Source organism: Callospermophilus lateralis, chromosome 20 (assembly GCF_048772815.1).
Source record: "Callospermophilus lateralis isolate mCalLat2 chromosome 20, mCalLat2.hap1, whole genome shotgun sequence".
Taxonomy (NCBI): Eukaryota; Metazoa; Chordata; class Mammalia; order Rodentia; family Sciuridae; genus Callospermophilus; species Callospermophilus lateralis.
In genome coordinates this window covers 7,096,852-7,110,179 of record NC_135324.1, presented here as the reverse complement: position 1 = coordinate 7,110,179, position 13,328 = coordinate 7,096,852, and the positions used below count along the sequence as shown (strand labels likewise).

The following is a 13,328-nucleotide window of genomic DNA, read 5'->3' as shown; positions in this document are numbered from 1 at the left end:
TGAGCACTTACTACCCCAATATAAATATATTTTTCCCTTTAATGCAATACAGAACTCTCTGCCAAGCTCCTGTTTAATGTCTTGGATTCTGCTACCAAATAGAAAAAAAATGTTCATGTTTATCAGCTTGTCACTTGGCAGCATAGTGTAGTGGGTTCTTTCCGCTCCCTGCTTAGGCAATAATTTTTTGTGAGGTTTGGGCAAATGGCTTTACTGCTCTAGGTCAGTCCACTCAGTTGACTGATGCTTTTGTGGGCCTACTACGAACCAAGATGCGGACTTGACTTCTACAGAAAGGTAAGTAGTTGGATGAAGGTCCATTCCGGCATGAAGAGCCCACTGGATGCCAACCAAGTGGGCAATTTCAGAGACTAACACACCTCTGTGCCCTGTTTTGGCCTAATCAGGTTGTAAGCTTAACTGTCTATAGGAAACACCCAGAGGTAGGCCAAAGTGCCTGCCACCTGCACCAACTGCATGGTTTTGAACTCCAGCCTCCCAGGCCTACCTTTCTTCTTCCTCTTCCTCTTCCTCTTCCTCTGGCCTCTAATCATTTCTCCTCAGTACAAAGTGGGCTGACCCCCGCCCCCAGTCACTTTGGCAAGAACACAATGGTAACAGATTCTTACTTCTACTGCGTTGCCTGTTCCCGACCCTTGACTCTCTCATTCTCACCCTTCTGAATGGAGGAGGTTGCTATGGGTTGGCTGACTGGGGAAATGAATGCATGAAATGTCATTGAATTCTGCATTCCAGTTTCCAGGACCAAGCCTCCTGTCCTCTAAGGGCACTCCATAACAGGAAATATATGAAATATCAACCAGACGTGTGGCAGAGGCATACATGTCCTTGGCACCAGCTGTTCTTCAGTGTCTGCAAAACCAGGATCACTGTGAGGCCCATAAGAAGGGGACATAATGGCTCCACCAGCCCCGAATAGGAAGGGAGGGCCTCTAGGTCCTCCTTTTTAGAAGTCCTACGGACCTCAGTGATCATCACAGCAGCATTTCCTCCCAAGGAGTTCCATTCAGCCCTGTCGCCATGAGATGCCTCCCACATTGCTACCTGTAAACTCCTCCCCCACACCTGTAGACATTCCCTGTCCAAGGCCATGGCACCTCTCTTTCCCTCCTTGCTCAAGCTAGAAACTGGCCATCACCCTTACCTCTCCTGGCCCCATGTTGTCATCCCACCTACCACCAAGTCTCATATATTCTATTCCCCCAACACTTCTATATGAATCAATTTCTTTCCATCTCTACGGCCACCACCCTAGTAAAGGTCCCCCATCATCTCTGACCTAGACAACCGCAATGGTCTCCTGAACGGGCCTTCCCATCCCTTTTCCATTTAATACTCTTAGCAACATTTTCCAATATTTTCAATCAATCCTTTGAAAAGTAAAAAATGTAAATTGTGCTACTACCAGCAATTTCCTATCACTCCCCCCTCTCTGCCTTCATTTTAAAAATCCTTCAATAGATTGTCATCATTTTTTGGAATAATGCCTAAAAACCATAATGTGCTTTTAGGATATAGACCAAGGACTTAATGTGGCCCTCAAGACCCTACATGGCACAGTCTCTCCCTTCCATGAGTTTATCTTGTCCCATCTACCCTTGCTTTTTATCTTCCAGCTCCCGGGACTTCCTTCTTTCCCTGGAACATACAAATTTTTTTCTACCTCAGGACCCTTGTACTTGCTATTTCTTCTATCTGGAATGCTCTTTTCTTCTTTCTACCTCTGCCCATTTCCTAACTCCTTTTTTTCCTCTTACTTGTGGAAACTCAAGTTTACAGAAATCAAGTGACTCCTTCAAGATGTTGTTGAGAGCCTCGAATGAAGTTATGCAGGTAAAGTGCTTGTCACAGGGCCTGATTATTCAATTAATGCTGTAAAGGTAAAATTTCTAAGCTGATTCTAAGCCGCAGAGCCAGAGTTAAAGTGTAAAAGACCAGACATTGTGAAGTTTCTAACTGCAGGGCTTGGGTTAAAGAGTAAAGATTAAGTATTGTTACAATTCCTCTGCTACCCCCGAAACCTGTAATCCCTGTAGCTGTTAGGACAATACCCGAGCTGCCCAGTAAATATTCTCACTGACTCCTCTGGTTGTCTAATAACTTGGGGTTCTGTGAAGTGACACGTAGGTATCTCGGGCCCCAGAACCAATTAGTTTAAATGTTCACCCGCTTAAAAGTAACCAACCACCCCCGTCCAATCTGTTCCCGCCAGTAAATGTACTAACCAGGTCTCAGAGTTGTTGTTCAATTTTCCCGCACCTCATGATGATTTGTTCTGATGTATGCAATGCCCCCCCCCCCGCCCTCTCCAAAAAGTGTACTTAAGCTCTGCCTGACCTCTGCTCGGGGCTCTGGGCTGCTCTATCTTCCTGAGTGAGCCTGGAGCCTCAGCATGCTGAATCAATAAAACCCCTTCTGCCAATTGCATGGAGCCAGTCTCTTGTGGTCTCTCCCTCCGACGTTTCGCTGGACCCTTACATTGCTACATATGCACCTCAAATGTTTAAACCTAAAAAGCCATTGTTATTCATGCCAATAGATTCCTCCTTTCTTTCCTCTCTAAGTTAAGTGCTTGATCTTAAACTCTAGCAAGTCTTCCCAGAATACTCAAGAGGGATATGCAAATTATCTTGGTTCTACTTAAACCTGGAAATCTCATGGACATTTTCCTTTCTATCTCTTATAAAATTTTTATGTTTTATTAAAATACTAAAAATTCTCCCTTCCTCCTAACATGTGGAGAACCCAGTTTCTATCTAACTTCCATTTCTATATTTCATCATTTATTTAAGCATTCACTGGACATCTCTTATCATCTGCCAGGCTCTGTGCTAGTACAGGAGGGCCCAACAATAGAATGGACACAGGGGCTTCCCACAAAGAATTCAGCAGAGTAAAATATATAACAAAGTGCAACGTTACCGTGAGCTAAACCAGAGGCCTGCTCAGATAGGCCATATCACAAAAGAAACAGAGGAGACGGTCTGAGCCAAAAGGGTCAGAGAGGCTTCACTGGGGCATCTGAGCTTGGCCTCAAAGGGTGGATACGAGTTCACCAAGTGAGAGGAGAACATGAAGACTAGGGTAGGTAGGCAACAACCCTAAGGTCTAGCAGTTCAAAGCATGTTCAGGGACTGGCAAGGGGTTTGGCAAAGGCTAGAAAGTTAAGAAGTTTGGCAGGATGTGGGAGAAGCTCTAGAGGAAAGTGTTTCTGAGAGCCAGAAAAGACCACATTCAGGGGTTCAGACTTTATTCCACAGTCAGGAAAACTTGGTGGCAGCATGGGGGACCAATGAATTACCAGTAGAAGACATAGGACATAAGGAGACCAGTTAGGAGGCTATTGCAACACTAGAGTTAGGGATAAGGAGACTCAACTAAGAGATATTTACGAAGTTCCTTCCATCAAGAAGGCAGTCCATGCACTGATTGACAAATCCTGGTTTGCTAATTTTTTTAAGAGCCCCATGCATGCAATGCTATAGGCCAGTCTGAAATACTAGGTGCTGTAGTTTGAATCTTAAATGTCCCTCCCAAAGGCCTGCATGTTAAAGTCCTAGTGCCCAGCTTGGTGCTATTGTCAAGGGACACAGGAGGGTTAAGAGGCATGGCCAAGCAGCATGTTCTAGGTTACTGAGGGCATTCCCCTAAAGTGAACTGTGGGACCCCAGGCTCTTCCTCTTTGCGTTTTCACGTCCCAGCTATGAGGTGAATGGCTTTGCTCCACCATGTGCACCCATGATGATGTGCCACCAAAGATGTGAAGCCATGGAGCCAGTTGTTCATGGACGGCAACCTCCAAAACTGTGAGCCAAAACAGACCTTTTCTTTTTATAAATTGATTACCTCAGGTGTTTGTGACACTAACCAAAAGCTAACACACTCAAGCTCTCTTATCTCTCATCATTGCATTTCATTTACAGTATCCAATTCAGAATCCTGTCTACCTGTAGTTGGTGGTGACAGGGGCAGCCATGTGCTGCTGCTGCTGTAATAGCAGGAAGTTTCCAGCCCAAACTGAGAATAGAAGTGAAGGTGGCGACGCCAGCACCAATGTGTATAACTGATTTCATACAGCAATGAAAAGGAAGAGAAAGGTGGCTTCTATGTGAAATACAAGAAGACATTTACCCCTTGCCTGTGAACTCCTTTATTCCCTCTTCAAGGTCCAGTGCTGACAGCTCAGGGGTACCATGAGATCTAAGGGAAAGGCTTCATCTGCACTTGGGATTGGAACAAAGATGATCTCAGGGAAACAGACTAACAGGAACCTGGCAGCTCCTGAAAGGATGTTACCGGACAGCACTGAGACCAGGTACTGGAACAGAAGTGGAACTGCCTCCAGGGTACCTCCAGCAGAGGCAAGAGGGAGGTGCCTGGCAGGAAGCAATGATCAACTTCAGCAGGAGCAGACTGAATCATGGCACATGTGAAAACCCTCTGGAAACTGGAGATCCCACTGTGACCGCCTGCTGTGGTGCAGTGGAGACTACAAGTGCACAAGTAGCAGAAATGAAATGCCAGTGTGACTCTCCTTTCCCCACAGGCTGGTGAGACCAGAGACGGTGGGCTGTGAAATTAACCCAGCTACCCTGTGTGTTGAGTGCCTGCTCTCTGCCGGACTCTATGTGTGTTACTTCCAAGTTTTGGTGCAAGGAAGGCAATTCTATTCCTGTTTAAGATGAAGCTGAAGTTCAGAGAGATTAAATAAGTTGCCCAAGGACACACCATCTCCATCCGGAAGTAAAGACCCAACAGGGAAATTCTTTCTAGAGGCCAGAGCCTGCTTTGTGCCTTGATTTCCCCTTCTGTAGAGGATAAGAACCTGGGGTCATGTCCACCACGAGAGGAGTGGGGTGAGGACTCAGTAGGCTCAGGGTTGGTCATCCACCAACCAGCCCCAAAACCCACTGGTGAGAGGTAGCTTTCCACACCTCGCATCCTTAAACCCTGACCACAAACCCAGAGAGGCTTATGGATAAGGAACCTGAGGCTCAGTTAACCACAAGCTCCTCAAGGCCACAATCTGAGCCTGGGACTGGATGAGCCCAGACCTAGACCTCCCTACCCCAGACTCCCACTCGCCCTTACCTCCTGACTCCTCAGTGCAGCAGATTCCCTGATTCTAAGGACAGAATCATTAGCCAGATGAACCCTCCCTGGGAAGATTTCAGTCAGAATGATTCATGAAAGAGGAAAGAGAAAAATAACAACATGCTTTCAGCTAGAAGCATCAGGGCGCTTTCCGCCCTGACTGCCTGCAGAGCCAGAGAGGCAGTAGCTTTGCTGGTTTTCTTCCTCTGAAGCCAGCAGGAGAAATGCCCAAGATCCAGTTCAGCTCCAGCACCCAACTGAATGTCCCAATCACATTTCAAAGAAGTCCTTGCTAATCGCCAAGGGCCATAAACTTTTCAGAAGGGAGGAAATGCCTGATTCTCCAGAATCACTGACTTTTATCTGATGGGATAGCCGAGAGGGACTGGAAAAAGAAAACATCCCAGAGAAACCACCAAGCCCAGCATTTCTCTACACTAGGCAAACAACAAGCGGTGGAACCTGGGATACAATCACCAGCAATTCTGCAGGCAGGGCCTCCCAGTGTTCATGCAGAAAAATGAACACGTAGGCAGTCTTATTTGTCATTTTCTTGGACTGTGAAAACACATTTCAGGACTGTTTGGTACCAACCATCTCATCTGGGGAGACAGAGGAAGTGCAACAGGGTGAAGCCAGACTTCTCAAATAGCTGTTTTGGCAAAGATGGTGCCCAATTCTAATAATACCTTACAACTACATAATGCTTGATGCTTTTTAAAAGCCATTTACATCCATTTTTTATGAGAGCTCACAGAGCCTCCAATTTACAATGGAGAACGTGAGATGTAAGGAGTCTGGGACATGAGGCTGGTGGGCAGGTTCCTGGTCTCATGGTCTAACCTTTCTCCACTGCCCCACACTTCTCCCCAGTGCTGTGAGCCAAGCACTTCTGTGAGAGAAGTCTGGCTCCTCATGTCACAGAACTTTACAGTTTGTAATCCATCCCAGAATCTGAAAGCACATTGGAGTGAGAATGAATGGGATCCTGTGATTACCTGAGACGGACAGGACAGACAGCATTCCCACATTTCAGGTGAGAAAACTGAAGCTCTTGAAGCCATCGAACACATATGACTTCCGGAGGCCCTAGTCTATTGTGGACTCCAACCTAGGACTTTGGTGCCCAGTGCGATGGTTGATAACATGAATGGCCCCACTACTTCAATCCCTCCTTGAACCCCATTCTATGATATGTGACAAGTCCTCTCTCACTAAAGGGGTAAAATCTACTCTCCCCCCTTGAATCTGAGCTGTCCTATGACTTGCTTTGCTCAACAGACTGTGCCATGTCAGCTCTAGCCTGAGAGGCCAGAGTGTGTCCCCTTACTCTTGCACTGTGCCATCCCCAGGGCACATGCCTAAGCAGAGTGGGAGGGTAAGAGCCGTAAACTGTGGAGCTACATTGCCCTGAACATCTCAGTCAAAAACATGTGAGTCCAGCCAAGATCAACAGAGCTGCCCGGCTGACCTCCAGATGGCTCCAGACACATGAGCAATAAACACTTGTTACTGAATGCCACTGAGAGCCCGTGATTGTCATGCAAAATTCTTCAGCAATGACTGACCAATCCATACCCTAGAATCACTTACCCATTCATGTACCCACTGTCCACCCACATCTCCATCCATTCATACAGCATGTATTTGCCAAGGGCCCATGACGTTTGTGGCACTGAGCAGGCCTAGAGATACAATGGGAAGCCCTGACTTCATGACCAGAACAGGAAAGAAGAAGGACAAGCAATTCAAACTCAGTAAGAAGAACACTTGGGTAGGGCAAGCCCAGAGCACAGTGTGAGCACAGGGGAGGTGAACCTAATGAGGTGAGGGCAAGCCAGGGCGGTCAGGAGGGGTTCCTGAAAGCAATGACAGCTAAGCTAAATCTAAAGGCTCAAGAGGAGCTGGCCAGGGGAAGAGTCATGGGTCAAAAAAAAAAGGCAGTGTGGGAAGAATATTCCAGCAGAAGACACAGCCTAGGCCAAGGCCCGTTGAGGTAAGTAACTGTCTAACTGGAGCCAAGAAGTAAGGAAGTGAGAGAGAAGGGAGTCCAGAGAGGTCAACAACAGGAAGACCCAATCTTTATCCTAGGTAATTTTTCCATATTTATGGTTCTCCAAATCCACAGGTTCCACACACATAGATTCAATCATCTGCAGCCCAAAGTGTAGTTCGACCTATGATGGTGGTATGTGCACTGAACATGTGCACACTTCTTTTTCTGATCATTATTCTCCACAATTAAACAATGTAAAGACTATTGGCATGGCATGTACATTACATTGGGTATTATGAGTAATCAAGAGATGATTTAAAGCATATAGAAGGCTGTATGTAGGTTCTGTACAAATACTACACCATTTTATATAATTAACTTCAGCATCCACAGACTTGGTAACTTGGGGGATCTTGGAATCGATTCCCCACTGGTACTGTGGGACAACTGTGGGTCAAGTTAAACTCAGAAGATAAAATAGGAGCTTTCTCTATGCACAGAAGGAGAAACCATAGAACACACCTGGGGCTCCCTCAGAGGGGCCGTAGCTGGGGGCAGCCTTTCCAGGACAGCAGGTGAAGCCCTTGCATGTGGGATGGATTCAGTGGTCCTGACAGTAGGGGACATTTGCCACCTGCCTAAGCTGCAGGTTCTCTGCTGTTTCTCATGTAGAGATGAGACAGGAAGTGGAGATTATCATGGAAAGTTCCGCACTGTTCTAAAGCAGCCAATCAGATAGGAACAAAATACATTTCATGTTCATGGAGAAAAGGGGGGGAAAGAACATCTGATGGAAGGTTGTGTGCTGGGGCTTTCATTTGTTCGTATATCCATTCCTTCACACATTGAGCCATCGAACACGCCTAGTCAGTCATATTTTGCAAGCCCTGGACCATGTGTCAGAGTAGATTGAAAGATGTCTGGACTTCTGTCCAGTCCTAAGAGCCCTGCCAGTCTGAAGGAAACCAGAAACTGAAATTTCTACACAGGTAGAGCTTAGGGATGGCAATCTGTGGGAGGCAGACACTGGGAAATCATTTGGAAGCTTGTTGATGACAGCAAGTCTTCACTTTTATTTAGACTATATATTTACCTGGGGTAGCTTAGGGATGTGAGGTTGAAATCACCCAAGTCACCCTGGGCTCAGTTGCAGAGTAAGGAAAACATGGTATGTGTGGAACAGCATGCAATACAGGGAACAAGTTACAAAGCCCTGAGATTGAGGTGGAGCTGATGGGCTTGCTGTCAAGGCCTCCAGAAAGAGTTCTGAGGAGAATGGGGAAAGGATATAAGGGGCAAGAGGAAGCTACCCAAAAGCATGGAACCTATTCATTCTTAATGCATAGAATACAGCCACTGAAAGTATGGAAAACATGGAAAAATTAGTAGGAAAAGCACTTTGGAACCAGATCAAGGAAGTTGTGAGATGCCAGAAGAAAGAGGCTGAACTTTGCTCAGAAGACAATATTGAAGACTGTGACCTCAGGAGTGCATTTCAGGAATATTAATCTGGCCAACTAATGAGATGGGTTAGAAAAGACAAACTAAAGCCAAGAGGAACCATGCCAGGACTCAGACAAGAGCAGACAAATGTGAGCAACAGATTCCACACAACTGGACAACTAGCTGAGTGGAAAAAGTGAGCTAAGATCCATCCCAGGGTTTCAAGTCTGTGAGGACAGCTGTGAGGTTCACTGAACTAGGAAAGATGGAAGGGCGGCAGGTTGGAGGGAAGAGGTGACTGATGGAGAGGGTTGAACTGTCTGAGGGGTGGCCAACAAGGAGCTCAATCAAGAGAAGGGATTACTGTTGTTGAAAGATAGGGGAGCCCAGAACAGAGTCACAGTTAAAAAGAAGGAAGCAATCCAAAGTCAATAGGAAGAAAACCACTGAAGCTACTTGAGGAGAGGAGACCAGGTCTCAAGAGGATCCATCCTGCTCCTTCCTCTCCATGTTGCTCCATGTGCCTGAGGAAAATGCTGTTCTAGACCCCGAGTGGAATGTTCCCTCCCTGAGGGCAGGGACTATTGCCTGTTTGATTCCCTGTGCCTAGAACACTGCTTAGGACATCATAGGTGCTCAATAAATCCTTGGTAGAGGTGCTGTTAACAAGTTTTACATTGCCTAGCCTCGCCACAACCCTGGACAGGGGAGATATGGGTAACCAGCCATACATTATGCAGTACAACAGTACAACATGATGCAGCCCCCTATTTCCAGGGGCAGGACTTGGAGTGGAAAGTTATCCAATAGAGGTTAGGCATCCATAGCATCCACCCCCACATACACATGCACACAAACACATCTAAACTAAAATACAAGAGTTGCGGTCAGTTGTGATAGGAGCTGGAACCTTAAAGCCACACAGGCCCTGGGCTGTTGGCCATGTGCAAAGTGAGCATGTGGATAAAAGCCAGTCTGAAGAGACAGAGGCTGGAGAACATGCAGAGAGAAGCAGAGACAAATCCAAACAGCCTCTGAGAGATAAGCAGAGTGGCCACCATTCCTAACCTTCCAGTTCTATCACTGGGAAGACAAGCTGAACTTTGTTATTATTCAAGTGATCTTTTTCTCACTTCCTTTTTGCCATGTGTATATTTTGATTATGTATAAATTAAATACAAAGGGATCAGGTCCTTTGATCCAACTCAGAACAACTCCAAATGGCTTCACCAAGTCTCAAAGTGTCCCGCTAAGTGGCCAAGACCTTCATGGGATTGCATCAGAGCTCAATTGCTCCCTCTGCCCAATCCTGCCACCTCTACCTGGCTTCCACAGTCACTGGTGCCAATCAAACTCTCCAGGGCTGGGGATGTGGCTCAAGCGGTAGCGCGCTTGCCTGGCATGCGTGCGGTCTGGGTTCGATCCTCAGCACCACATACAAACAAAGATGTTGTGTCCGCCAAAAACTAAAAAATAAATATTAAAACTTCTCTCTCTCTCTCTCTCTCTCTCTCTCTCTCTCTCTCTCTCTCTCTCTCTCTTTTTAAAAAAAAAAAAAATCAAACTCTCTAGTCAATGCCTTGAATGCTAATAATCTCCATCTCAGCCCTGCTTCCCAGGGAGTGCCACCTAGGACAACCCTAACTTTCCATCTTACATCCTCATAAGAGAGTTGGTTGTTGTTTTTTCCCCCATTAGGCAGCATGAGTGAGTCTTAATTAAACTGATGGCATCAGTTTTTTTGCAAAATCAGTATCAACTGTATAAGCTCTTTCTTCCACATTCCCAAGAGCACTCACTACAGTGCTCTACAAATAATAATAGTTATAATAAAAGTTAACATTTATTGAGCAACTCTAATGTGCCTGGCATTATTCTAAGCATTTTGCAAGAATCATTTAATCCTTACAGCATCCCTGTGAGGCAGATATCAGTATTCCCATTGTACAGATTTAAAAAGAAAAAGTGAAGCGTGCTTTTCCAGAGTCACAGAATTATATTGGAGTAAAGTCAGAATGAAAACTCAGTCTTCCAACATAAACCCTGCATCCTTAACCACATTCTACCTGTCTCTCCTGGCAAGGACACTCGATTCAATGTCAAAGAAAGAGTCAGTGGTTTTGAGCTGGATGAGGGCCTCTCAGTTATCTAGGTTAGCCATTTTAATTTACTGAGATCAAAGGAGTGATTTGTTTTTGTATGCTCAAGGTTACTTAATGAGTATGAGCATTTGACTTACACATAATCAAAATACATGAGGTAAAAAGTGATAAAAATGATAATTTAAATAAACTATGGTACATTATTATATACATTATATGTATATACATATAATTGTAGAGTTGCATACACCAAGTCATCTACATTGAGTCATTAAGGCAATTTCAGGGACTGTGGCCCACTCTGACTATGGAATCTAATCCCCTGGAAGGCAGGATCTGCCTCTGAAGGAGCAGATGGCAAGAACAGGACAATGATCCAGCTTCCCTCCACCATACCCACCCACATCCTCTCCACTTGTTCATCTGGTTTGATTTCAAATAAGCGAAGCTGGTTTGGAGTGCTTCAACACTGCCATTTAGGAGAACTCAGAGCCAGAGACTCAAGCTATTGAGAAATTCACGTGAATTAGCACACTGCAGCCACGCTTTGGAGAGAACTGTTTCTAATTATGGGATCGCCTGACACATGACGCAGCGCCTTGGGAAGCATCCCCATCACACCACACGTTTCCCCAGATGTCCCTGGATCTCTCCTCCTTGCCTTTTGCATTGGGGTTCTCACCGTCATCACCAAATAGTGTTCATTTCTTCGCCACCACTATCCCTGGAAGGTACCGCCTCCTTTCTACAGACTTTCCTGCTTATGTGATAGAAATCAGTAAACTGAAGGGACACGAAGGATCACCCACTGCAGACTGAATGTCTGGTTGAAGTTTTAATTAAACTACCAAGTGTTGAAGAGCTTGGTGTGCTTTTGTTGCAAGCTCTCAAAAGTCAGGAAATTTCACATGAAAGTTCAGGCTTTCTGGACTGTCATGAAAAACCAGTGATCTGGAAACGCCAGGCTTCCTTCCTACTTGGCAACAATCAGATGAAAGGGGCTAGAAACCACCCTTTCTAGAGTTGTTGTGGGGTTTTTGTTTGTTTTGTTTTTGCACAAAGTTTTGGTTTTGCTTTTTTTTTTTTCAACAGTCAAAGGTTATATAAATTTGGAACCAACTTTTTCACAAATTTCTAGGCTTAGAGTTTTTATTTAATCCCATTTTTTATTCTTTTTTTCTCCTGGATGAATTTTGTATTAGTTTATTTTCTACTCCTATGACAAAATACCTGAGACTGGGTACTTATAAAAATAAGAGATTTATCCAGCTCAGAGTTTTGGAGGCTAAAAGTCCAAGATCAGGTATTCCTCATCTATTTGGCCTCTGGAGAGGGTCTCCTTGACTTCAACACAACATGGCAGACGCCATTGTGGTGGAGAAGAGATCATATAACAAGACAGAAAGCAAGAGAGATTCAGGAGCCAGGCTTGCTCTTTTTATAATAATTTTCTCTCATGGAAATTGAACAGGGTCCTTTGAGACACATTTTTCCTTCCAAGGGTGGAGCCCTCGAGGACATATTCACCTTCTATTAGGCTCCACTTCTTAAAGCTTTCACTGCCTCCCAACAGAGCCACACTGAGGATCAAGCTTCCAGGTCATGAACCTTGGGGGACCCAAACAAACCACAGCAAAGTCCATCATTAAGTATTTCTTTCAGCAAACACCAGTGTGTATTAAATTGTCTTCTTTTTGTTTATTTGAAAATGCATTCATATCATCTTCACTCTTGAGGACCAGCATAGCTGAGCATACAATTCAAGGTTGAAAATTGTACTTCTTCAGCATTTTCTCTCTCTCTTATTTTTAATATATTTTTAGTTGTCAATGGACTTTATTGTATTTATTTATATGTGGTGCTGAGAATTGAACCCAGGGCCTCACACATGCTGGGCTGTACTGTGAGCTACAACCTCAGCCCCTTCTTCAGCATTTTCAAGGGACTTCTTCAAAGCTTTCTGGCAGCTGTTGTTGTTGATGAGAAGTCTGTCCACAGAATAACTGTTGTTCCTTTCTACATTAATTGTCTTCTCTCTCTGGAGCTTTTAAGAGCTTGTGTTTTTGTTTTTTTTTTAAGCAGGGCATGGTGGCACACACCTGTAATCCCAGCCATCAGGAAGCTGAGGCAGGAGGATCATAAATTCAAGGTCATCATCAGCAATTTAGTGAGGCCCTAAGCAACTTGGTGAGACCCTGTCTCAAAAAAATTTTTAAAGTACTGGAGATGTGGCTTAGAGGTTAAGTGCCTCTGGGTTCAATCCCCAGTTTACCCGCCTCCAAAAAAGAGTTTGTGTTTTTTGAGGTTCTGAAGTTGCAGTACGATATATATATGTGTGTGCATTTATTTTTATTAGTTACTTATGGTGTTTTTTCAATCCTAGAACTTGCATTTTTCTTCTACTATAAAATTTCCTTTAAATTTTATATTCAATTTTATCAAACATTGCTTCTCATTCATTCCCTTTATTCTTTCCATCTAGAACTCTTAACTAGCCTATGTTGGAGCCTTCCAATCTATTCTTCATGTCACTTAATTTCTCTCTCTTTTTTTTTTTTTTGGTACCAGAGATTGAACTCAGGGGCACTTGGCTACTCAGCTACAATCCTGGCCCCATTTTTTGTATTTTTCTTATTTAGAGACAGAGTCTCACTGAGTTCCTTAGCATCTCA

The 13,328-nt window shown here is 44.7% G+C and overlaps 1 protein-coding gene across 2 annotated transcripts in view; it reads right to left on the bottom strand.

The window, feature by feature from the left end:
• Srgap3 (SLIT-ROBO Rho GTPase activating protein 3) overlaps window positions 1-13,328 on the bottom strand; it is a 246,053-nt gene that overhangs the window by 137,138 nt on the left and 95,587 nt on the right. The gene's annotated exons all lie outside the window — the stretch shown is intronic.